The 26,901-nt window shown below is 61.1% G+C and overlaps 1 protein-coding gene across 1 annotated transcript in view; it reads right to left on the reverse strand.

The window, feature by feature from the left end:
* TSNARE1 (t-SNARE domain containing 1) overlaps positions 1-26,458 on the reverse strand; it is a 125,717-nt gene extending 99,259 nt beyond the window's left edge. Inside the window, 1 exon segment of the mRNA XM_066379665.1 lies at positions 26,320-26,458. The gene's annotated coding sequence lies outside the window, so the exon portion shown is untranslated.
* Between the last annotated feature and the right edge of the window lie 443 nt (positions 26,459-26,901).

Below are 26,901 nucleotides of genomic sequence, written 5' to 3' on the forward strand. Positions count from 1 at the left end.
AGGCGGAGGCGGGAGGCGGCTGCCTGAGGAGGGGCGGGTGAAGGAGCAGGAGCGGGGCGGGGGCTCTGCGCAGCCGGGGGCACCTGGCCGGGGAGGCGACAGGACGCGCCCTCGATGTGGAGCGGGCAAGATGGCGACGGCACAGGAGGGCTTCGGGGGAAGTGTCTGAAAAGTACTTAAAACACGACAGGCAGAGACAACTACGACCTCCAGGGACACAGGCTGGGCAGGACACGGAAGCAGCCTGGTTGCCGTCACGAGGCGTGTTCTCAGCAGTGTGCGCGGCTGTGAGGACGGAGCCCACACCCCCCGGGGTGCCTGTGGGCGTGGGTGAGCACGTGGGTGTCGGTGGGTGTGTGCGTGAGGGGGGGGTGAGAGTGAGCACGTGTGTGGAAAGAGCTCAGTCCTCACCTTGCAAGTCAGTAAACAGCATCCAGTGTTGACTGACAGCCTCGGAGCAGCCGCAGGCGTGAGAGGCTGGGGGGGGGGGGGGTGCTGCTTCTCAGTTAACCACGTAGAACTCATTTACCCTCTAACCTTGGTGCATGTCAAAGTTTTCAATATGAAAGCTTATTTGTAAGACTCCAATGAAATCATGGTCTGGAGAGATCAGTCCAAAGCAGAGTGGCAGCTGCAGTGTCTCCTTGAGCAGACGGGGCCCCTATGGGGACCCAGCGCCACCCTCAGATCTCTGGAGGCCTGCCCCGGGGACCCACGGGCTTTGTGCAGGGGTCAGGCGGACCGAAGCCGGCACAGCGACCCAGGAGGACCAGGCCCAATTCCGCAGAGACACCCTGGCACCCCCGGGCACCAGGCGCTGTGCCCAGCGTGGACAAGGTGGGCCTGGCCCTGGCCTCAGAGACCTGAACATGTGTCAGGAGTTAGCCAGAACATCCGGGGACAAGGGCTTGGCCGGGGCTTACAGAGACCTGGGGGTGCAGACGGGGCGGGGGGGGGTGCTCAGGCAGCTCCCAGCAGAGGCCACAGGATCTGAGTAGAAGCAGGAAGGAAGCGGCCCGGCCAGGTCTGACCAGAGAGGGGCAGGGGCAGCTCTGGGAAGACAGAAGGGACAGCAGGGGCAAAGGAGAGACCAGGACCAACCAGGGGAAGTGACAGGCTGAGAGGGCAAAACTAGGGACCCTCCTAGCCCAAGAGCCCACAATACATGCACCTGGCCACAGGCGGGCAGCTGGGAGGGACAGGGGCAGCTGGGAGGGACAGGGGCAGCTGGGAGGGACGGGCAGGCGCAGGGGCAGGCGAGCGAAGGGTGCTGACCAGTCACAGTCCATATGGGTGGGGAGGAGGAGGGACCCCAGCCTGCCACCTCCTCTGACCTGCATCTCACCACGCTGTGCCCGGAAAGCGTGGCCCACCTCCTGCTTGCGGGCTGCTCAGCACAAGGGGAGCCACAGAGTGGCCCCAGCCGGAGGGCACGACCGGGAACTGGAAGCGCTCTGTATTCCCTGCTGGCTGCCGGCGCCAGCACTACAACCCTGGCCGGCCACACTACAACCCAGCCAGCCCAGCCCAGCGCGGGAGGCCACCGGGGGCCACGGGGAACTCAGCTGAGGAACCAGACCCCAGGCTCCCCGTGCGCCGTGCCCAGGCCACGGCCTCTGCTTCCGCCCGCTGCCCCCACGTGTCCACCTGCAGCCAGGTCACGCCCCGACTTCTCAGCTGAGCTGACCCACTGGTGTGGGCGGGCTGCAGGCCACAGTGCAGCCAGGGGAGGAAGAGGGCGGGGCAGCTGGGCAGAAACTGCAGGAGCCTCCGGCAGCCCAGCAGGCGGAAGCCACAGCAGGGGCCAGGCCAGAAGGCTGGGCGGATGCATAGCGACTGGGGCCCAGGAACGGCCCCAGAATGCCCCAGGGCTGCCGGACAGAGGTCACAGGAACAATGTCAGCTCCCAAGGAAACCTCTACTGAGTGCTCCCGTGACCACCCCCAGGGCTGCCAGCCCCTCCGGCCTCACGGCCCAGGCTGGCGCCACCCCCCGCAGCCAGAAGGGAGCCGCCTGTCCTTGTGCTACAGACCCTGCTAACAGGGCTGCAGAGGAAGTGAGGGGGCCAGGGCAGGCCCCAGCAACACAGCCCCCCAGGACAGAGTCCCCGGGCCCCAGCAACACAGCCCCCCAGGACAACGTCCCCAGGCCCCTGCAACACAGCCCCCCAGGACAATGTCCCCAGGCCCCTGCAACACAGCCCCCCAGGACAACGTCCCCAGGCCCCTGCAACACAGCCCCCCAGGACAGAGTCCCCAGATCCCAGCAACACAGCCCCCCAGGACAACGTCCCCAGGCCCCTGCAACACAGCCCCCCAGGACAGAGTCCCCAGATCCCAGCAACACAGCCCCCCAGGACAACGTCCCCAGGCCCCTGCAACACAGCCCCCCAGGACAGAGTCCCCAGATCCCAGCAACACAGCCCCCCAGGACAATGTCCCCAGCAACACAGCCCCCCAGGACAGAGTCCCCAGCAACACAGCCCCCCAGGACAACGTCCCCAGCAACACAGCCCCCCAGGACAGAGTCCCCAGCAACACAGCCCCCCAGGACAGAGTCCCCAGGCCCCAGCAACACAGCCCCCCAGGACAGAGTCCCCAGCAACACAGGCCCCCCAGGACAGAGTCCCCAGCAACACAGGCCCCCCAGGACAGAGTCCCCAGCAACACAGGCCCCCCAGGACAGAGTCCCCAGCAACACAGCCCCCCCGAACAACGTCCCCAGCAACACAGCCCCCCCAGGACAGAGTCCCCAGCAACACAGCCCCCCAGGACAGAGTCCCCAGGCCCCAGAACACAGCCCCCCAGGACAGAGTCCCCGGGCCCCAGCAACACGGCCCCCCAGGACAGAGTCCCCAGCAACACGGCCCCCCAGGACAGAGTCCCCAGGCCCCAGCAACACAGCCCCCCCGAACAACGTCCCCAGCAACACAGCCCCCCAGGACAGAGTCCCCAGCAATACAGCCCCCCAGGACAGAGTCCCCAGGCCCCAGCAACACAGCCCCCCAGGACAGAGTCCCCAGGCCCCAGCAACACAGCCCCCCAGGACAGAGTCCCCAGGACAGAGTCCCCAGCAACACAGCCCCCCCAGGACAGAGTCCCCAGGCCCCAGCAAGACGTCCCCCCAGGACAACGTCCCCGGGCCCCAGAGGAGAGCACGCCCCAGTGTCAAGGCTGGGTCAGGGCCTGGACGGTCAGGGCCTGGACGGGATGCGTCCCTGGGGCAGGCTCTGGCCCCAGCCTCCCCACCCCTTAGGGAACAGCATGGTGACACACTGAGCCCACTCCCTCCGGGAGGCCCAGGCCCCACAGCCAGGCTGGGGTCGCTGTGTCCACTCGCACCCTAACCAGGCCAAGGAGTGAACAAGGTGAGGCCCGGACGCCCCCAGAGCAGTGTTGGCCTGAGGACCCACGGCCACGGGGTCAACACCCAGCCAGGCTCCACGTGAGCCTGACTCGCCTGCTGCCCTGGTGTCCTCCAGACAGGCCTGAGCCCAACATGCACAGAGGGCCACCCGTCCCCGTCCCAGGGAGGGGGCCAGTGTACCACCATGGGACCCTCCCAGTCATGCGCTTCCCTCCTCCCCACCCCTCCACAGACCCCTCCCCTCTCCCCCCCCCACCACCCCGGCACTGCCGACAGCCCTCAGGACCTGTCTCCCCTGACAGCCCTCAGGACCTCACTGTCTCCCCCCCCCTCCACAGACCCCTCCCCACTCCCCCCCCCCACCGCCTGGCACTGCCGACAGCCCTCAGGACCTCACTGTCTCCCCACCCCTCCCCTCCCCCCCCCCACCGCCCGGCACTGCCCGGCACTGCCGACAGCCCTCAGGACCTCACTGTCTCCCCACCCCTCCACAGACCCCTCCCCTCCTCACTCCCCCCCCCACCGCCCCGGCACTGCCGACAGCCCTCAGGACCTGTCTCCCCTGACAGCCCTCAGGACCTCACTGTCTCCCCCCCCCTCCACAGACCCCTCCCCTCCCCACTCCCCTCCCCACCGCCCGGCACTGCCGACAGCCCTCAGGACCTCACTGTCTCCCCACCCCTCCACAGACCCCTCCCCTCCCCCCCCCCCCCCCACCGCCCCGGCACTGCCGACAGCCCTCAGGACCTCACTGTCTCCCCACCCCTCCACAGACCCCTCCCCTCCCCCTCCCCACCGCCCCGGCACTGCCGACAGCCCTCAGGACCTGTCTCCCCGCATCTGGCCAGAGCACCTCCAGTCCCCACCCAGCACCGGGGCTTGCTCTGGGTGGCCTCCCGTCCTCTGCTCTGTCCTCCCCACGTTCTGTCAACCCCAGGGGCCCCTCCTCACCTCCTCCTGCACAACCACAGTGCTGGCGGTCGGCTCCCCAGGTGAGACCGCACCACTGGGCAGCCCGCCCACCACCCGCTCCCCCGGGGCCCAGGCAGCTGTCATGGCTGCAGCGTGCCCACCATCACGGCCCCAGTCCCTTCCCCACACGCACGACAGGCCTGCTCACGACTACATGCCAGAGTGCAGGGTGCAGGGTGCGCAGCAGGTAGGCCGTGGGCTGGAATCTCACGTCCACCGGCCCAGACCCCAGGGATGCCACTGATTCTGTTCTCTGAATCCCTGTCCTGCACCCCCCCCCCCCGCCACCCCCTGGACTAAAACAAGCAGAAGGGACTTTGGAAGGTGGCGGGGGGGGGGGGGGTCATGCCCAAACAGCTGAGCTGGGCTGTGCGGGTCACAGGCCGCCAGCCTGCACTGCTCAGTGCCCTCTCTGTGTGAGGGACGGCAGGGGGGCGGGCGGGGGGTGATCGGAAGCTTCCCGGGGAGGCCCGGCTCGGGGGGATGAGGACTCTGCCGGCTGGTGCAGGAGGAAAATGCCAGGGCTCGCCCACCCCCTGACCCCTGCTATGGCAGCCTGGCCCCCCGGGAGGACCCTGCCTGCAGCTCTACGCCACCCTGGGACCGGCCGCCAGCCCCAGCCGCCGTGGCTACAGGGAGGCAGGAGGCCCTGGGCTGCGTTGCTTAGAGACCGCAGCAACACTCCCAGGGAGGACAGAGGAGGCCACTGCGCTCAGGCCTGCCCACGCTGCTCCAGGTGATGTCCCCCCCCCCGGCCGCAGCCACGTGAGTCAGTCGTCCAGAAGCCCTCAGCTGGACCGATGCCATCTGGACCTCGAGTCCCTTCCACAGCCAGCGACCCACGCGTCCACCAAACTGTTTCACCCACACAAATGTGTCCTTAGGGGGTGGGTGCCTTGGAAACCCTAGATGAAGGTCACATCACTCGAGACAGGCTGCCCAACAGACTAGGCCACACCTAGTCACACCTGGTACCAAGACAGAGTGTCATGTGCAAAAAGTCTGGGACCTGTTTGGGGTCACGGGGACCCCAAGATGATGACACATGTCTACCAGGGGCTGGGGGGTGCGTGGGCAGAAGCCCTGTGCCAGGTGTTCCCTGGTCCAGCTCAAACCCCAGTCTCCAAGATGAGACCCAGGACGGGAAACTGACTGACCCCAGTCAGGCAGAGAGATGGGACCTGGGCCAGCGGCCACCCTGCCCGCGGCTGCAGCCCCTCCCTGCCAGCCTCCCTCCACGGCCCTCTCTGCACCGGGCGGCAGGCCTCAGTTCACCTGGTGCTGGTCCTCCCCACCAGACCAGAGCCATGGAGGGCGAGGAGCGCCTGTTCTTCACCCCCACATCTCCCGCCCCTGCCAAGGACCCCCCAGGCAGCACCGCTCGGGGGCGCTGGTCGGCACCTGCGTGAATCAGGTCATCAGGCACAAAGGGCAGACAGAGCTGTGGGGGGCAGGCACACTCCCTCACACAGCGGGGCATGTGGACGGCGCCCCTTACCTCCTCCCGGCCCGCCAGGACACCGCGACGCACCCAGAGCGCCGTGCACTCCCGACACAGACCTGGGTGACATGTCGGCGTGCTCCACACAGAGGCATGGCGACTGCCTGGAGAAACGGCCGACTCCAGGACAGGGGCAGAGAAGTACACCGGAAACCTAGAACATCCCGTCACAGAGAAGAGCAAGGAAGCGAGCCAGGGAAGGGGACGTCTCAGGAGAGCCCAGGACCAGCTGGAGGGGCCTCCACCGGCCAGACTGGGGACAACCCGAGCTCGGCAACACGTGACGGTAATAAAGAACTATAACCCGGTGAACAAAACAAAAATCCTTGAGTCCACATTGTCATAAATAAATAAATAAGGGAGAAAAGAAAAGTCCTTCCTCCGAGTGGAAACTGACCGTCGCGAGAAGGAAGGACTTAGCAACCATCACGGTCGTAGCTGATTCAGGCAAGAACGTCCAACGATGTCGGCAGGAGTGGGTGACTCTGATGAGTAACAGGATAATCAGAGTCCCAAAGTATCTTCCCCCAGACACTTACTAGCAACGGAAAAGTAATAATTTTGCAGAGGAGAAACTTGGCAGGCATCACCTAAGTCAACATCACCAGCGATGACAACTCGTCACGTGCCTCTGAGGCGACACACTGAGGCCACGGCCACATCTGTGACACTCTTGCCCACACTCACGACCATGAGGCTCGTCAGAAACACCAACACTGAGCCCGTCTACGACAGAGGTCAACTTTGGGAAGTAAAGATGGACTGCAGAAGTGTCCCAAAGATTACAGGAGGCTCAAGAAGATGACAGACCTCGGAGTGAGCTTCACAGGAAATGAGGAAGACTGCTAGGAGACTTTCCAACACCCCGGGAGGACAGAAAGGCAGCCATGATCAACAGAGGGACACCCCTGCTCCTGGGCAGGAGGACCCTATGTCACAAAGGTGTCTTTCACACACACACACACACCCCCAGCACAAGGCCACTAGCACTTTCACGGAGCTGGCAAACTGACCGGGAGCTCACCGGGAGCACGCCCAGAGAGCTGCCACCAGCCGACTGAAACCCCGAAGAACGGCCGAGGCGGCCACCACCCGGGTGGCCTGGAGAACACGGTGCCGGCTGAAAGGGGCAGACACCAGGGGCGCACGGGCGTTCCACTCACTAGAGACGTCCCGAGCGGGCAAGCCCACAGAAAGGGGAGCAGACAGGTGGCCGCAGAGGCAGCGGGAGGGGAGGGGCACTAACACCAGCATGACAAGGTCCTCAAGTCCGACAGCCGTGATGGACGCATGACTTGGAACGCACTGAAGACCCCTGAATGGGGCGCTCTGGAGGGCGAACCCTAGAGAGTGTGAGTTATGTCTCAATAAAGCCATTACAACAAACGCTAGCACCTCCATAATTGAAACTCGGAGTGGAAACATAAACCAACAGAATAAGAAAGTCTAAAAATAGACCCACGTACATATGGACATTAAGTGTCTCATAAATGCAGGCGCTCAAATCAAAGGACTTTAATAAATGGTGCTGGGACATCGGGGTAGCCACGTGGGGAGAAGGGTGCGTGCTCAACATGATGAAAAGACACCCCGCGGTCTGGCTGTCCGCGTAAAGAAACAGCTGCTGAGAGACACAGGGGAGCTCCTCTGGGGCCTGCGTGTCAGAAACGGCTCCCACATGGGACCAGGACGAAGGGGCCCTAAAGGAGAGGCTGACACCCGGCTGGCACCTCCTCTAACCTCTCCCCGCCCGGGACTGAAGTCCTCCTGCATGGCCTGGCCCTGACCAGCGCTGCCCGAAGCTGGGGGGGTCAGTGAGTTCCTCTGGGAGGGGGTCTGGAGCCCCCGGCGGGCAGCGAGGGCTCCTGCCCCCCCAGCTTCCCCTCAGCGACTGCCTCTCCCGCAGGCCCGGGGCTGACTGGGCACATCCTGACCAAGACCCCCGCGGCCTCTGCTGTCCCCCCGCCCCTCCTCCGCCTCCAGGCACCTCACCAGCCCCACCCCAGCAGGTCCTGGCGTCCCTCCCTCCCCCGGCTGCTGAGACACCACCAGCTCTGGGGGGAGGTTGTCTGTGTGGCGGTGTCTCAGCAGCCGGGGGAGGGAGTGGACCGGAAACACGGAGTCCAGGGGAGACACACAGACAGCCTCCCCCCAGAGCTGACGGTGTCTCAGCAGCCGGGGGAGGGAGTGACGGAGTCCAGGGGAGACACACAGACAGCCTCCCCCCAGAGCTGACGGTGTCTCAGCAGCCGGGGGAGGGAGTGGACCCGAAACACGGAGACCAGGGGAGACACACAGACAGCCTCCCGGAGTCCAGGGGAGACACACAGACAGCCTCCCCCCCAGAGTCCAGGGGAGACACACAGACAGCCTCCCCCCAGAGTCCAGGGGAGACACACAGACAGCCTCCCCCCAGAGCTGACGGTGTCTCAGCAGCCGGGGGAGGGAGTGACGGAGTCCAGGGGAGACACACAGACAGCCTCCCCCCAGAGCTGACGGTGTCTCAGCAGCCGGGGGAGGGAGTAGACCCGAAACACAGAGTCCAGGGGAGACACACACAGACAGCCTCCCCCCAGAGCTGGGCAGACACACAGACAGCCTCCCCCCAGAGCTGGTGGTGACCTGCTTGCTCCTGACAGGATGGCGTCAGGGGCATCAGAAGACTGCAGGTGACACCAGGTCTGAGTCCCACTCTGCCACCTCTGACCAGCCTGTGGCCTTAACGAAGTCACTGCCCGCTCCCAGTCTGTGCACACGCTGTCCCTTACAGGGTCACGGGAGTGGGCGAGACAGAGCAGGAGTGCTACCCCGGGTCGGACCACAGGAACGCCTGCTGCCGTTCTCCCTCACGGGGAGCCTGAGACCACAGGGGTGGCCCTGAGCCCCAACATGCCATGTGCCCTGAGGAAGGGACAGGGGGAAGGGACGGGGCCAAGGACTGGAGGGCCCACCAGATGCCAGGAGCCCAGGGCCCCAGGCGGGGGGCGACGGGCCCAGAGCCCATGGAGAACGTGCCGGGCCCCCGGGGACAGGGCAGCAGCAAGCCCAGCCCTCTGTGAAGGAGCGGCTGCAGGCAGCCCCCGGCGGGACCTGGGCGGGGCCCCTATGGACGTCCGGGGGGACACTTGCCCAGAATCACGAGGCACATGGGGAGCAGGGAGTCCCAGGCCTTCTGCCAAAGCGGCCATGCGGATGGCCAGGGAGCGGCTCTAGGGGACAGATGCTGGAGTGCCATCTTCCCAGGACATGCTGCCACCAAGAGCCAGCCAGCCAGGGCCTGGGGCCTCTCAGGGGCAACACACACCAAGAGACAGGCTCCAGTCTCCAGTCCAGACCACAGAGTTCCCATTTTCTTCCTGGGAAAGTCAGCTGCAGGCGGGGAGCCAGCCCCCCTCACGTGACCCGGAACCCGCCCTCACCTCTCAGAGGTGCCCCTGCGCGTGGAGTCCAAGTCACAGAGCTGCACTTGTGCCCGCGCCCACTCTCGGGCCACCACCCCCTCAGGACCCACCCCCAGGCCAGAGGCTCAGCCCCACGCACGTGTGTGCTGTATGCGCCAGAGCCAGAGGCGGAGAGCCAGCTGGGGGCTGGGATGGCATGCATCAGCGTTGTGAGAGCAGCGGGGACTCCACGTCCAGCAGAATGCCAGCAGGCACCCAGGCCCCTCGCGGAAGCAGCTCAGAATGGAGCACAGAGAAGCAGTCAGGACGCTGACCGCGCACACCCTTCTCCCTCCCTCCCCACCCCCTCCCCACACAGCCCATGCCAGAAAAGCCACAGGAAGCCAGCTTGTGCTCTGGTCTGCCCACTGCCCCGCTGCCTGCTTGGCAGCCAGGCCCTGTCCCATGAGGATGGCAGCTGAGGAGCAAGAAGGCCATCATGAGGGGAGGCTGCCCAAAAGTCATGCCCCTTCAGACCCCGAGACTTCAGGTAGGGTGAGGGTGGCTGGAGGAGGACCCCAACCTGAGCTGGGGAGCTGTGTTCCCCATCTGTCTGGTTACACTGTATCACCAGGCAGCCCAGCCTTCAAGAGGAGAGCACCTGGACCACCTTACTGGCACCTCCTCCTAGAAGCCTTCAGGTGAAGTGTCCTGAGGGAGGAGAGGGTGATGGAGGCTGCTGAGTCTGCTGTCTCCACGGCAGTGACTTAAGCAAGGCAAGCGGCTGAAGGCACAACCCCTCCTACAGGAAGGGCAACAGCTGCACAAGGCCTTGGAGAAGACGGGGCCCCTTTACACAGAGGGCAGAGTTAGGTCACAGAGGGCACCATCATTTGCCCAGGGTGACAGGCTGCTGGCCCCCAGAGAGCACATCTAGCTGACAGGGGTCACTTACAGAAAGGACGGCTTTCCCTCAGCCCCTCCCATGACTGCCTTCCCCCCGCTGGTACTGAGTGTGAGGCCAGTGGCTGGGACCCTAGGTCGGGCATATGCATCCAGCCACTCGCCCCAGAAGCCAGCAGGGAGGAGGCCTCCCAGCAGACAGACAAGCTGCCCAGGACAGAGGCACTGCAGCCCTGCAGCCGGGCTCTGGGGGCGCGGCTCCTGCTCAGCAGCCTTGGAGCTGTCCGTGGTGCTGAGCCCAGCACCCTGCGCGGCCGGAGGGCTCCGCCCATGCCCCCCCTGCGCCTCACTGTCCACCCACCCCCACCCCCACGCAGCCCCCCCAGCACGGAGCCAACCCTGCCGGGGCCGGAGGGCTCCGCCCAGACCCCACCTGCGCCTCACTGTCCACCCACCCCCACCCCCACGCAGCCCCCCCAGCACGGAGCCAACCCTGCCGGGGCTGGGGGCCGTCCTGTCTCGCAGGGGGAGCAGGAGTGTGCCCGGGGGTGAGCGTCTGCTGGGTGCCAGCACCACAGAGCCATCAGAGTGGACCACACCACCCTCTTCCACGTTCACAATCCTCGGAGTTTACCGAATTGAACATGAGGAAACTGACTTCAAGTATAAAACATACATTAGCATATTTTTCGCATTTCCTTCTAAAACTCACCTTAAGATGATAAGGAATAAGACCTCAAAAATAATCAAACAAAAATATTAAAAGCTCACAGCTCGTAGTTAGAGAAAGTAGAAAATGATAGTCTGCAGGTCCCCAAACACAGCGAAGGGTCACCAAGAGCCAAGGGTCACCAAGAGCTAAGGGTCACCAAGAACGAAGGGTCACCAAGAGCTAAGGGTCACCAAGAGCGAAGGGTCACCAAGAGCTAAGGGTCACCAAGAGCCAAGGGTCACCAAGAGCTAAGGGTCACCAAGAACGAAGGGTCACCAAGAGCTAAGGGTCACCAAGAGCCAAGGGTCACCAAGAGCTAAGGGTCACCAAGAGCAGGAGCGACCAGGCAGGAGCCTCACAGACGGAGGTCACGTGGCGTCCCCAGTGGTGAGGGGACAGTCTGTGGCATCCCCGGGTGGTGAGGGGACAGTCTGTGGCATCCCCGGTGGTGAGGGGACAGTCTGTGGCGTTCCCCGGTGGTGAGGGGACAGTCTGTGGCGTCCCCGGTGGTGAGGGGACAGTCTGTGGCGTCCCCGGTGGGGAGGGGACAGTCTGTGGCGTTCCCCGGTGGGGAGGGGACAGTCTGTGGCGTTCCCCGGTGGGGAGGGGACAGTCTGTGGCGTCCCCGGTGGTGAGGGGACAGTCTGTGGCGTCCCCGGTGGTGAGGGGACAGTCTGTGGCGTTCCCCGGTGGGGAGGGGACAGTCTGTGGCGTCCCCGGTGGGGAGGGGACAGTCTGTGGCGTTCCCCAGTGGTGAGGGGACAGCGCAGAAGTGGAGGCTCTCAGAAAGCCCCCTGAGCAGCGCGGCTGACCCTGAACGCCACGCCTTTCTTCCCCACTGAGCTCCAGGGCTGGGCGGGGACGGCTGGCATCGAAGCTCCGGAGGTCGGAGGTCGGAGGTCGGCCGCTGGATCCTCAGAGGTGGGACCCAGTGAGGCCCCCAGCCAGCCCGTCTGAGGGAGCAGCCTCTCCCGGTGCCCAGCACTGAAGGAGCACGCTTAGGGGCCACCCGCCTCCGGCCCAAGACATGACGGCAGAGCAGAAAGAGTGCAAGGAAGAAAAGACATTCCGGGGGGGAGAAAAAGTATCACAAAGGCCAGAAACAGGAAAAATGAACAAATTATGGTAAAAAGAAATTAAATCACTTAGGAAGGGAAGAAAAACCAGGCAGGCCTCAGAGTTCTCCAAAACAGCATTCAAAGTCGGAGGTCAGGGGAACACCATCTACAGGGTAGTCGATGGATGCTGGTCTGGATAAGGAGTGCATTGACCTGCACGCTGTCCTTCAAGCCCAGAGCAGAGGTCTGAACACACAGCCCTGAGGGACCAGGCTCCCATCAACCATTCTGAGAAAGCACCTGCAGGACACATCTCCGTCCATCAACAGCTGACACAGAAAACTCGATCACAAGGGCTGTCAACAAGCCTCAAACACAGACACTGAAACAAATGTGGGACTGGAGTGACAGACAGAGCCAAGTGCCACGATGCTCTAAGGAGAAATGACTCGACTCATCCAAATCGAGGGCAACAAGAGAAGCAGCAAGGCAGGACCATTAACTCATCTCCTTGTCAGGAAGTCAGAGGCTACAATTTACAGCTGACACTTCAGAAATACAAGACTTAACTGGACAAAGGTCAACATTGAGAATGGTAGTTATTGACTAAACAGGACCCGACAGAAAACAAGACTCCTTCTAGTAACAATAAAGAGGATAAAATTCCTACGAGTCAAGAAAACTTGAAAACATTACAGAAAAATGCAAAAGGAAAATGAAACAAATCTGGAAAGACACATGGTCTTCCCAAGAAGGAAGACTCGGAGTCATGAAAGACACAGGGTCTTCCCAGGAAGGAAGACTCGGAGTCACGAAAGACACAGGGTCTTCCCAAGAAGGAAGACTCGGAGTCACGAAAGACACGTGGTCTTCCCAGGAAGGAAGACTCGGAGTCACGAAAGACACGTGGTCTTCCCAGGAAGGAAGACTCGGAGTCACGAAAGACACAGGGTCTTCCCAGGAAGGAAGACTCGGAGTCACGAAAGACACAGGGTCTTCCCAAGAAGGAAGACTCGGAGTCACGAAAGACACGTGGTCTTCCCAAGAAGGAAGACTCGGAGTCACGAAAGACACGTGGTCTTCCCAAGAAGGAAGACTCGGAGTCACGAAAGACACGTGGTCTTCCCAAGAAGGAAGACTCGGAGTCACGAAAGACACGTGGTCTTCCCAAGAAGGAAGACTCGGAGTCACGAAAGACACAGGGTCTTCCCAAGAAGGAAGACTCGGAGTCACGAAAGACACAGGGTCTTCCCAAGAAGGAAGACTCGGAGTCACGAAAGACACATGGTCTTCCCAAGAAGGAAGACTCGGAGTCACGAAAGACACAGGGTCTTCCCAAGAAGGAAGACTCGTAGTCACGAAAGACACAGGGTCTTCCCAAGAAGGAAGACTCGGAGTCACGAAAGACACAGGGTCTTCCCAAGAAGGAAGACTCGGAGTCACGAAAGACACAGGGTCTTCCCAAGAAGGAAGACTCGGAGTCACGAAAGACACGTGGTCTTCCCAAGAAGGAAGACTCGGAGTCACGAAAGACACAGGGTCTTCCCAAGAAGGAAGACTCGGAGTCACGAAAGACACGTGGTCTTCCCAAGAAGGAAGACTCGGAGTCACGAAAGACACGTGGTCTTCCCAAGAAGGAAGACTCGGAGTCACGAAAGACACGTGGTCTTCCCAAGAAGGAAGACTCGGAGTCACGAAAGACACGTGGTCTTCCCAAGAAGGAAGACTCGGAGTCACGAAAGACACAGGGTCTTCCCAAGAAGGAAGACTCGGAGTCACGAAAGACACAGGGTCTTCCCAAGAAGGAAGACTCGGAGTCACGAAAGACACAGGGTCTTCCCAAGAAGGAAGACTCGGAGTCACGAAAGACACAGGGTCTTCCCAAGAAGGAAGACTCGGAGTCACGAAAGACACAGGGTCTTCCCAAGAAGGAAGACTCGGAGTCACGAAAGACACAGGGTCTTCCCAAGAAGGAGGACTCGGAGTCACGAAAGACACAGGGTCTTCCCAAGAAGGAAGACTCGGAGTCACGAAAGACACAGGGTCTTCCCAAGAAGGAAGACTCGGAGTCACGAAAGACACAGGGTCTTCCCAAGAAGGAAGACTCGGAGTCACGAAAGACACGTGGTCTTCCCAAGAAGGAAGACTCGGAGTCACGAAAGACACGTGGTCTTCCCAAGAAGGAAGACTCGGAGTCACGAAAGACACGTGGTCTTCCCAAGAAGGAAGACTCGGAGTCACGAAAGACACGTGGTCTTCCCAAGAAGGAAGACTCGGAGTCACGAAAGACACAGGGTCTTCCCAAGAAGGAAGACTCGGAGTCACGAAAGACACGTGGTCTTCCCAAGAAGGAAGACTCGGAGTCACGAAAGACACGTGGTCTTCCCAGGAAGGAAGACTCGGAGTCACGAAAGACACAGGGTCTTCCCAAGAAGGAGGACTCAGAGTCACGAAAGACACAGGGTCTTCCCAAGAAGGAAGACTCGGAGTCATGCCGCTGTGACTCCCGCGAAGTTAACTTACACATTTAACACAGACTCCACCTAAAACCATCAGGTGTGGGGCTTTAATTCTGTATATGCGTGGTGGGGAGACTGGGTCAAGAATAAACAAGCTGATTCCAAGTTTATGTGGAAAAACAAACAACCTAGAACAGGCAACAGAATGACAAGGCACGTCAGTGAGACATTCCAAGTGAGTGCGAGGCCTCACTAACAAGGGAGAGATGACAGCGGCATCCAGGAACAACGGAGCGGCTCTAAGGAACAGATGCAGCCGTGCCCTGGCTGGAGAGCTCGGTCGGCATAAACATACATGAGCATCATCCGGAAGCACAGAGGTTGCCAGCCCCATCACGGTCAGGGCACATACAGGAAAAGACCTATGTTCCTGTCTTTCTCTCTTCTCCTCTCTCGCTGAAATCAACAAATAAAAATAATAAAAATTTAAAAAAAAAACTTTAAAAGAAACAAATATAATCAATCTTAAAAAAAAAAAAAAAAGCTGGAGGCACTGCACAGCCCTATTTCAGAATACATTACAAAAGTACAGTACTTCAATCAGTACCCTGTGGACATAAAGACAGACATACAGACCAAAGGAACAGAACGGAGAACCCAGAAATAAACTCACCCACATGTGGCCAACTGATCCTGAGCACGGGTGCCAAGAATACACAGTGAGAAAGGACAGTCCGTCCCTTCAACAAATGGCGCTGGGAAACTGAAGGTGCACGCTCCCCTTTCAAACACCACGCACGAAAACCAACTCAAAGTGAATGAAAGACTTACCCGTTTTCTGAGACCCAAGGCTGTACAGCTCCCAGAAGAAAACACAGGGAAAGCTCCGTGACATGGGTCTTGGCAGTAATATCATGGAAACGACACCAAAAGCACAGGCAACAAGGACGACCACAAACTACAAAGCTTCTGCACAGCAAAGGAAACAACATCACCAAAGTGCCATCACCTGTAAGATGGGAGAAATATTTGCAAACCACACATCTGATATGGGCTTCACCTCCAAATATGTAAGGAATTCCTGCACCTCAACGGTTAAAAAAAAAAATCTAGTAACGCCATTATAAATGCGCTAAGAACTTGAACAGGCATTTCTCCAATGACATGCAAAGGGCCAGCAGGTATCTGAAAACATGCTAACGTCACTTAACAGTGAAATGCAAATCACAACCATAATGACATACCACCTCACACCCCTCAGGATGGCTGTTAACCAAGAAACACAGGTGACGAGTGTCAGGGAAGACCTGGAGCGAGGGAACCGCGCGCTCCGGTGGGAACGCACAGTGGCACAGCTGCTGGACACTGCGTGTCTCCTCAGAAGTGAAAGCTGGGACTCCGTCACGTGACCGGCAACCCCGCCTCAGAGCATCTGCCCACAGGAACTGAAATCTGCATTGCAGAGAGATACCTGCATGCCCTGGTCCACAGCAGGGCTATTCACAATAGCCGAGATGGGAAACCGCCTGAATACCCATCTGATGAATGGATAACCATACAACGGTCTCCCGCCTTCAAAGAGAAGGAAATCCTGATGTGTGGAGCTACATGGGTGAACCATGAGGACCTGACCCCCTGGAGTCCAACGCTTGCTGCAGAAGGCTGATACTGTGTGATTCCATTGCCAGGTGTCTAAGATAGTCAAATTCAAAGACTGGATGATGGTTGGAAGGGGCCAGGGTGGGGTGGGAGAGAGACAGCTACTAATCGATAGGCATAAAGTGTTGGTCAAGCACAGTGAATAAATTCTCAAGTCGGGCTGGACACCAGGGCACCCACAGTGCACGGCGCCGTGTTGTACACTCAATCTGTTAGGAGAACGTTCTCCTGTTGTTTTCATCACAATACAATGTGGGGTTTGTTTGTTTGTTGTATCTAAAGAAGAACTGGCTGATTTCATAGTTCAGATAGGACCACTGGGTAAACATCTGGAAAATATTATAGACTCACACTTCACACACACATGCCAGGATCTGAGACAAATGAGTCAAAACTTTAAAAGTAAAACAGGGAAAACTACATGAACACACAGGATTGATTTATATATTTTTTTAGAGAGAAAGGAAGGGAGAGAGACAGCAAGAGAAAGAGAGAAATATCGATTTGCTCTTCCACCCATGCACGCCGTCATCGGTTGATTTCTCGTACGTGCCCCGACCAGGGATCGAACCCGCCACCTCCGCATGTCGGGAGGATGCTCTAACCAACTGAGCTACTTGGCCAGGACCCAGGATTTCTTTTTTAAACTGAAGAAAAGAAGCTCTTGCTAACTATGATTCAAAATCCAACAGCCACATTATACAAGTCGATGAATTTGACTCCATAAAAGCTGCTACATGACGAAAACAGCAACAGTAACAAAGAGGAAATGACCTCCATTCACCTGACACAAAAGGGCTAATTTCCATAATCTATGGGGGGAAATCAAGAATGCAGTTCTTAAAAGATGAACAAAGAAACAGAAAGTGCAGAGGAATAAATACAAATGGCTCTTCAACGCAAGAAGATACTGACTCACTCACAGTAAAGCAGGGGCAATGAAGCTGACCCCCACATGACCCCCATACTCCTGCAGGTGGGCCGGGAGTCCCCTCCCCTCAGAGGGCAGGTGGGCGCGTGCATCACAATTAGAAAGGCGTCTCTTCTGACCCAGCACGCGCCCTTGGGAGCTCTTACCCACTTAATGTGTGCCAGGCAACATGTGAACAAGGTCACTCATTCCATCATTGGAAAAGATGAGAAATAACCTAAATTTCCCCCAACAAAGGACTACAAAATCAATTCTGGCCTACTCACACTTGAAATATTCTGCAGTTGTCAAAGGGAAAAGAAAAGCTCTCATACTGATCTAAAAAGATCTCCAGGGCGTATTTTTTTAGTCAGGGAAATAAAAACCAAGGTGCAGAAATTTATTGTAACATGACTTGTGAAAGAAAAAAGTAAAAGTGCAGCACGTCTGTATCTGGTTGCCACTGTATCCTTGTGTGTCTGGAGGGACAGAAAAGGGACACGCTGTAATAGTGTGACCTGTGGTGACGAGGACTGGGTGGCCGGGGCAGGGGGACTTGTCACTTCTGCATGCTTCCTCACACGTTTCTCCATTTGAACTACACAGACTACTCCCTGCAAGGACACTGGACTAGTTTAACTGTGGCTCATGCACACCCTGAAACAGCACTCAGTAATGAAAATGAACTATAAATATGTGTGACAACCTTGAGAAATAGCCTGGGCATGGAGCCCTGAGTCACAGAGCTCAGCTGCGTGCCCACGCCCACTTGGCCCACCCCACCCCCTACAACCCACACCTACCTCTCCCCCACGCACATGTGTGCCCATGTGCAGGAACCCCGCCAAAGGAAACCACTGGTCCCCAGAGGTTTACCTGCAGGATGGCTGCATTTATGTAACATTCTTGCAGGTGGGTGTGGCTACAAAAGGACGTCCAGGGAGGGACCTCGGAGATGGGAAAGGCTGCGTTCTGACTGCATCCCTGTGGGCACGGGGTGTGACACAGGACCACGGCTTTGCAAGCCACCACCACTGGGGACACTGGGTAAAGAGCACACAGGATGGCTCAGAGCTCTTTCTTACAACTGCATGTGCATGCATAATCATCTCAAAACATTAAATCTCATTTTAAAAAGACAGGGCTGTGGGTCTCCAAACCTGAGGTTGTTAAGGGACAGGGAGAGCGAAGGCCATATGCAGCCTGATTAGTGCCCCAGGCTCCTGCCTCCTGGAACACGGGACCGAGGGTGGTGAGCCGGCAGGACCCACCCTCTCTGTGCACAGGGGAAGCCCAGTGGGAAGGGTGGCCTTCCAAAGGCACACGAGTCCACAGAGCTGACCACCGTCTCCAGCTCCCTCCTTCCTGGCACAGGGTGGCACTACTCCTCCTGCCCTTGGAGGTGCGGCCACGTGACTCCATGAGACCAATGAATTGTGAGCAAAGTGACTGGCTCCCTTCTGAGCCCCCCCAGAGCTCTCCTCCCTTCTAGCAGGAAGACCCCACATTCCTGATGGTCCTTGACTCCACTGGGCCAGTCCTGCCCGTCCCTGGGACACACACTTTCGCTGCTTCAGGCAGCTGACACTTGGGGGGATACTTGTTACACAGCAAGACCTACCTTACACCAGTAGGGCCTGAGCCCTCCAACCAGACCTGGGCCCGCCTCTGGCTGCCTGACTTCAGTCCTGCCCCAGAAGGCAGCAACACCACGCCCTGGCATGCTGCCCGGAGCCCTCCCTCCACGGGCCTCCGAATCTCCTGCAGGCGGGCAGAGGCCCAGAAAGACAGCAGGTGCTCCGCTCTGCTCTAGCGGCTGTAGGACCCGGGAGGCAGCTCGGCAGCTGGGGCCTCTGGTTTCTCACGTGTCCACTGAGGGCTGAGCCAGCTCTGGAGCTATTCCTCGCTACAGAGTGGCTTCCTCACACACAGTGGCACTCAGAAGGGTCCGGTGAAGAGATGAAACCAGAGCCGCTGCGGGGGAGGGGGGGTGGATGCAGGGGAACTCCAGCCCCAGCTCCCAGAAACCTCTCGAACCCACTGGCCCAGCAGCTCTGCACAATCCGGGCTCCAGTGTGGGGGCAGCATGGGAAAGACAGAGCCGCTTCCACAGCTGGACACCCGGGCCCTGCTCCAGGCTCGCAGTGCACTCCAAAGGGCCACCCCTTCCCTGCTCTGGTCAGTGACAATGCTCCCAGAGGCCCCGTTGTCACTCCCCACACGCGCCCCACCTGCCCTGCTCCAGGCTCGCAGTGCACTCCAAAGGGCCACCCCTTCCCTGCTCTGGTCAGTGACAATGCTCCCAGAGGCCCCGGGGTCACTCCCCACACGCCCCCCCACCTGCCAAGCACCTGCGAAGTCAGCTCTCTAACCTGGACCCTGGGCCCAGTGAGCGGCAGGCTCTGGGGGACTCCTCCTCCCGGCAGAGGTGAGTCCCAGGGCGGGTAACCAGCCTCTCCAAGCCCCCGTCTGCCTTCTGCCTTGGGCGGCGGAGGCCGCACATGTGCAGCACCGGCTCAGGGCCAGCCCGCCCCAGCCACCAGCGCCCCTCACCACTGCTGGCCACAGGGCTGTGGAGGCGGCCTCAGCACGTCCGAGGCCCAGCAGACAGAGCTGCTGGCTGGGAAACGGCTCTTTCCAATTGCAAACTGGAGCTTGCCTGAGTGTTTACTGAGTGCCTACTGTGTGCTCTTCCTGTCCTGGAACTGCAGGGGCGGGAAAGACACAGGTGACCCCGGTGGAGTGCATGGGAACCCAACAGAAGTGAGCGCGAGGCAGCATGGGACCTGCCACAGGAGACGGGTGAGTCTGCAGCCCTCCCAGCGCCCCGCCCCCAGAAGGACCCGCACGCCCAGGACGCCGGGCCAGCGTGCCAGGCCTGCAGGCAGAGCAGGCTTCCAAGGGGCAGCCCTCCCAGGGGAGCTGGTACCGGGCCTTCCAGGCAGAGAGCAGAGCACTGACCCCAGGGAAGCCCGTAGCCGAGACAAAGGCCCAGCAGGTCAACCGGAGGCTGGAATGATGATAGGATTGAATCTCAAGGAACTGCAAACACCAAGTGAGGGAAGTAGTGCCCTGAGCACGGTCAACAGGAGTGACCACAGAGCTGCCCCTTGGCCAGAAGAGCGGAATGTGAAGGGGAATGAAGGGGCCAGGGCATCCACCTGGCCACTGAAGGGTTTCTGGACCCCAGAGCCGGCAGAAGCAGACCCCCTGCTCCCCAGCCGGCCCCAGCCGCCCTCCAAGTTCATCACACCACGGCCGACAGTGGCCAGGGAAGGAGGCCAGCCCCGAGCGGTGAATCGGCCCCTCATTAGCACCACTCCTGAGCCGCTGCCCGGGCAGCCTCCCCCGGAAGAGGATGCTGTGCTGTTGTGAGGTGGGAGAGACTGATTCTGGGCTGCTGGTTTTCAAAGGACGTCCCTTGCCAAATACACGGCTAGAACAGATTATGGACCCGGTGGAGGGCAGCCAAAGGTGGCTGGCGCACAGAGTGGGCTGCACCCATCTCCTGCCGGCCAGCGCTGGCCAGCACCAGTTTCCTGAGCAGAGCTCTGACGCCCCCAACTTCCCCAGATGACACCCCACACCGCACCCTCAAAGTCCAGCTTCCTAGACAGTGCAGGCTCGGCCTGCACCCCTCAGACCACACCCTGAGTCTGGCTTGGGAGACAGGACAGACAGACATGGACAGGCGTATGCCCGAGCATGGCACCTGGCCTCAAAATCCTGAAAAATGCTTGACTCGACGACCAGACACCTGTGCGCAGGTCAGAGAGAGCCAGCCACAGCCACCGGCGGGCCCGTCCCACCACCAGCACCCAGCCTCACGGGGACAGGCACTCCCAGACCCAGGCTGCCCCCCTCGCTGGGAAACTTCCCACTCCGGTATCCGGACTCCACGGAGCCTCACCTCGGCCAAGCTCTGTGAGGACGGCAGCCCAATAAGGGGGAGAGGCCCGTGAGGATGGCAGCCCAGTAAGGGGGAGAGGCCCGTGAGGACGGCAACCCAATAAGGGGGAGAGGCCCGTGAGGACGGCAGCCCAGTAAGGGGGAGAGGCCCGTGAGGACGGCAGCCCAATAAGGGGGAGAGGCCCATAAGGATGGCAGCCCAATAAGGGGGAGAGGCCCGTGAGGACAGCAGCCCAATAAGGGGGAGAGGCCCATAAGGATGGCAGCCCAATAAGGGGGAGAGGCCCATGAGGACGGCAGCCCAGTAAGGGGGAGAGGCCCGTGAGGACGGCAGCCCAGTAAGGGGGAGAGGCCCGTGAGGACGGCAGCCCAGTAAGGGGGAGAGGCCCATGAGGACGGCAGCCCAGTAAGGGGGAGAGGCCCGAGAGGACGGCAGCCCAGTAAGGGGGAGAGGCCCGTGAGGACGGCAGCCCAGTAAGGGGGAGAGGCCCGTGAGGACGGCAGCCCAGTAAGGGGGAGAGGCCCGTGAGGACGGCAGCCCAGTAAGGGGGAGAGGCCCGTGAGGACGGCAGCCCAGTAAGGGGGAGAGGCCCGGAATCAAATCGCCATTAGCACGACATCCTCTCACTCACAGGCCTCTTTCGGGGTGGACGCTCCTCCAAGCCCGTCTTCCCAGGGAGCAGAGAAGTGGGAGAGCTGCCAGAGCCAAAGTGCCTGGTTCCAATCCCACCGGGCCCTTCCAAGCCCATGGCTCTGCTAAGTGACTGAGCCCTGACCTGATGAATACACAGAACCCAGCAGGCGCCCAGCAGACACCAGAGATCAGTGAACAGTGGTGACTATCACAGGGATCACACAGAGACAGTGACGGTCAGTTCTCCTGCATCCCTGCTAACCCACCTCCAAAGCAGGCCACGCCTCGCCATCCGGACAGAGCCAGTGAGAGCTGAGGCGGTGGGCAGGCGGCCTGAGGGTCGCTCAGCAGAGGGCAGCTGTGCCCTGCCAAGTCCTCCCACGCCCCATGAGCCATGTCTCCAAAAGGCTCTGCACTAGGGCGTCCATCCGTGTCTCTGCAGTGGAGCTGCCGCCACGCCCGCCAAGGGGCTGCAGGATCAGAGGTCAGGCTCAGGGACGTGCAGATGGGGGACAGCACTCAGCCCCCCCCCCCCCCGCTGAGATGCTGCACTGCTATGTCAGGGGACCTCACTGCTCCCTAACACAGCCGGGCTAGGAGTCCTCTCGGGGGCAATCAGAGGCACAACACAACACAGCCCTCCACCGACCCAGCTCAAGAAAACAAGAGAGGTTTACTGGGCTGGAGCTCTGGGCTGGGACTCCCAGGGTTGGCATGACTGCCTGCCTCTGACTCTCCCGTGTCCACCGCTGGACAGCAACTCTCTCCCAGAGGCAGGGCCTAGGGCAGCCAGGGTGAAAAGCAACCGACCGTCCCAGTCCCCAGAAAGACCCCGCTGTCCCCGGCCAGCAGCCGCTCCATGGAGGGACCCTCAGCACTGCGGCCACCCCCACCGACCCAGCCACCTGACAGCGAGCTACGGGGCCGCCAGGCCTGGCCCCTAAACCTGGGGGTGGGGGTAGGGGGTGGGGGTGGAGTGGGGAACAAGGGCCGCCTCTAGCCACAGGCCCTGGTGCCATCCCACCCGGAGCCCTGGGCCCAGCTCCTGCGGCCCTGTCTCTAGTCCCAGTGATCCTCAGTGCCGCTCATGCTGACCCTTCCCTGCTCAGGACCTAGGTCCAGGTTCCCTGCCTCCCGAGGCCCTCACAGCCCAGCCCAGGGAGACCCGCCTGCCGGGAGCCCCACACTGATGTCTCCCCTGTGCTCTCCCACTGCCTGGAATGGGCCCTTCCCCTCCGCCCAGGCTCCCTGCCCCCCGAGGCCCTCACAGCCCGGCCCAGGGAGACCCGCCTGCCGGGAGCCCCACACTGGTGTCTCCCCTGTGCTCTCCCGCTGCCTGGAATGGGCCCTTCCCCTCCCGCCCAGGCAAATGCTCGGCTTTCAAGACTCAGCTCACGCCTCACCAGCATCCAGGAATCCTTCCCATAAATCCACCCAGAGGCACAGATCCACCCACAGCCACACGCATGGTGGGGCCCTCTCTGCACCACTCACTGGCCTGTGCTGTGACCCCACTCTACTCCCTGCACAGCTGGGTAGCTGATGAAACCAGGAGAGCCTGCAGGTGGCCCCACTGCTCAGCGCTCCCCCTGAGCCTCCGGGCAGGGTCTGGCCTCAGAACGTTCTCGTGCAACCCTCCACCCCTCGGACGGCAGCCTGACCAGAGGCCACAGCAGGGACCCCGCCAATGACCCAGCAAGCCGTCCTGCCTGCTTGCAATGGCACCTGACCAGTACCGAGGACCTCAGGCAGGGAGGGGCTCCCCTGGTGCAGCCCCACCTTCACAGGCCCCTCCACACCTGCCAAGACCCCAGCAAGGCTGGTGCTGATGGGAACAATCCCACCACTGGGGTGAAGCCAGAGTAAGATCACGGGTCCAGGTCAGCACTGTCACAACGCCCCTTGCTCCTTCAACAAACAGGCACTGGGTGTCCTCTCACTGGTTCAGGCCAGGGCCACAGCCGGGCGTTCGGAGAGGCAGCTCCCAAATGGGTGGGAGGCAGACGGTGGCCTGGGCAGCTGCGGCACCACCCTGCACCCGGCTCGGGGCACAGGAAGCGCCTTCTCTGAGCCCCAAGGCCCTCGCCTAAGAAGTGGGACAAGTGTCACTCGTCCCCGGCCTGCCTCAGCACACCCAGACGGGACACGGGCATCCGGGCAGAGTGCAGAAACGCCTCCAAGACTTAACACTCAACAGCAGGCGGCAACGTCCCCGGCGGGGACAGGATGGGCCCGTCAACTTCAGTTCTGGTCATTCCCCCTTCCCTTCATCCTTCCTCACCCCTCACTCCGGGCCCAGCAGACACTCAGGGGCCAGGCAGCAATGCTCGTTCTGGTGGAAAACAGACCCATCCAGGAGGAGGGCTGCCTTCAGAGCGCCCGCAAGGCCGTCATTACCGATGTCGCATGAAGGTGACTTGAGAGCGGTGGGTTGAAACTGCCGCGTTAAAGAACATAATGAATTACAGCCAACTGAGCCTCCCAGGGAAACTCCACTGGCAGCAAACGACACAGCCGAGATGAACCCGCAGCCCCACACAGGCCTGCGCACAGGCAGAGAAACAGAACAGCCCCAGCCCTGGCCCCTGGTCAAGCATCCCAACAGCGGCCAGAGCAGTGAAGGCTCAACCACCCAGTGCACAACCCATCTGCCGGGTGAAGAACAGAGACACGTCCACGTTCCCGTGCCTCGGTTTCTTCAGCTACAACGTGAGAGAGCGGGGCCTCCTCCTGAGCTCACTGTGAGGGTGACCTGAGTTACTGAGCCTAGTGGCCTACCCAGAGCCCAGCACCCAGGGGCTCTGTGAGCGTGGCAGGCCTGATCCGTGTCACCACCCCCGAAATGCCCACCCATCCTTTCTGGTCGACCAAACTCAGTCCTGACCCCCTCAGCTGAGCTCCCACATCCTGGGAAGGCCTTCTGTGGCACCCCCCGGCACGCACCTGGTCCTGTCCCGAATGGCCCAGCAGACCCCTGGTTACAATGAGTCTTTTCTCCCCAAATGGAAGATTAGTTCCATCTCCCTGCCTGAAGCTTTCCACATGTTGAGTAGACCGTTTGCCACAAGCACAGGTCTCACCATGTCCCCCTCGCTGGCTTATATGTTCAGTCTACTCACTCATCAAAATCTGCTGGGTGCTCACCAGGCTCCAGACGCTGGGCTGGGTGCTCAAGGTACAAGGGTGGCCAAGACAGAAGTCTCTCCCCCAGGAGTGGTGGGAGACAGACACAGATACGTCAGCATAACACAGAAAGCAAGGTAAACACATAGAGCTGTGGGCCACGGGCATCAATGTGGGTGAACCCACCCAGGGAGGCAGGGGCCAGGAGGAAGCAAAGAGACATCAGGAGTACAGGGCATTCCAGCACGGGGTCTGGCAAGGTCACGCTCATGCCAGTGAGAAACGTGTGCAGGAACCAGGACTTCTGCTGTGTTGGGCCCAGGAAACAAATCATGGAAGATACGGCTGGAGCAACAGGCAGGAGCCAGACCCCACCTTTGCCCTGCAGGAGAGCCAGGGAAAAACTTAAGGACGCCTGCCCACCCCGAGCCCTTGAGCCCGTGAGCCCCGGATGGCAGTTCCTGTGCCTAGCCACCCACCTCAGGGCCTGGAGAGGAGCAAGTGCCCAGGTCACTGACTTGCTTGGACACAGGGCAGCCAGGCCAACAGAAGAGGAGACATGTGTTGGTGGTCTGACTAAAGCTCCACCTCCTCCAGGAAGCCTTCTGGGATTTGCCAATCTCCCACAGCCATTTGCAATGACGACTTGGCTCCTGACCTGCGCTGGCCTTGGCAGGCATTTGCCCACCAGACTCCTCCCAAGGACCTACAACCTGTGAGGCTGTACCACATGAGAGTACTATCATAACAGGCTGAAACACTCCAACATTGACTAAGTCCATCTGTATCCTTCACCCTAATATTTTGTCCATTCTGGGCGTGCAGCAGGGAAAGTCTCATAGTCTAACGACAGGGCAGGACACAAACAACAAGCCGGCAGGACAGAACATGAAACGCCAGCAAGGAAAGGAGGCAGAACCTGAGACGGGAAACTGCAGGGAGAGAGGATGGTCGGGAAAGTGAGCCAGACCCACGCAGAGGGGGGGGGGCAGAGAGGTGAGAAAGAAAAGGGAGCCGGTGTGGCTGGCACGGCTGCGGGCCCCACCGTCCCGCAGCCTGCCACACATTTGCGGTGGCGACAGTGTCCCACACCTGTGCCACGCGAGGCCAGTGACCACCACCCTGCACGGCGCACACCCAGTCCCAGGGCCGGGACAGAGTGTGACGTGGGTCTACCAACCACAGGAGACCCTGGAGGGCGTGCGGGTGGAAGCACAGGTCAGAGTCGTATGGCAGCTCCGCGGGCCCGAGGCCCCAGCCCCTCAGGACCAGGGGTCACCTTTTAGGCCAAACTGGGAAGAAGGACAGGAAGGCACGGAGAGGAGCGCACAGAGTCCGGCTGTCCTTCGAAGGCGGGCTCCCACGCGCTAGGGGGGCTAGGGACCGACGCTCGTGTCGTGCCCAACAAGTGGGCACCGGGCCCCAGGAAAGCGCGCACCCACCGCCGTGGGACTCCGGGCGCGCAGAACCCGCCGCAGCGGGTGCCGGACGCAGGCGCCCTCCGCGGGACCCCGCAGCGGGGCGCCCTCGGGGAGGCGGAGCCAGGGCGGGCCCGCCCCGCCCCTCCCGCGGAGGCCCCGCCCCTCCCGCGGAGACCCCGCCCCGCGGCCCCGCGCGCCCCTCCTCCCCACCTTCGCCCTGCCTGGCCGCGGGCCGTGCGCCTTCCCGCCGGCCGGCCTGGCCTTCGCCGGCCCGTCCCAGCCAGCCGGCCCCACCGCGCGCTGTCGCCTCACCTGGGCCCGGGTAGCTGGCGACCGTGCTCCGTGCGCTCTCGGCGGGAGGGGCGGGGCTGGGGGCGGGGCCGGCACCCAAACATCACGCGATGGCCCCTCCTGTGCCGGCCGAATGCCGCAAGGCCTCCCCCCGCCGGTCACGCAGGCCCCCCGGCGCCTGGCGTTAGCCAATGGCCGCCCGAGCCGCAAACGCGCCACGGACGGCGTGCGCCATGGACTACAAGTCCCAGAGTGCCCCGCGCGGACAGCCGGAAACAGGCTGGGACGGCGGCCGGCTAGATCAGAAAGCCCACGCCCACGAGCTTTCCCGGTGCCTTCCCGGTCCTGGGAGACCGCTGGCTCACCCCCACGCGCGAGCCTTAACCTCTCCCCACCATTAGACCCGGTGATGTTGAAGGTGAAGTTTGATAAGGAGCGTAAGGGCCAAGGTTCACAGGCTCTCCAGGAACGGGCCCCTGTCCTTGTCGATTTCGACCCCGAAGGGTCGGAGGCGGAGGAGCGCGGGGCCCGCAGGTGGGCTGTCCGGAGGCGCCTGCTGTCGTGCCGGACACCGAGGCCCAACCCGGCCCGAGCGGCCCCTTC

Source organism: Saccopteryx leptura, chromosome 3, assembly GCF_036850995.1.
Source record: "Saccopteryx leptura isolate mSacLep1 chromosome 3, mSacLep1_pri_phased_curated, whole genome shotgun sequence".
Taxonomy (NCBI): domain Eukaryota; kingdom Metazoa; phylum Chordata; class Mammalia; order Chiroptera; family Emballonuridae; genus Saccopteryx; species Saccopteryx leptura.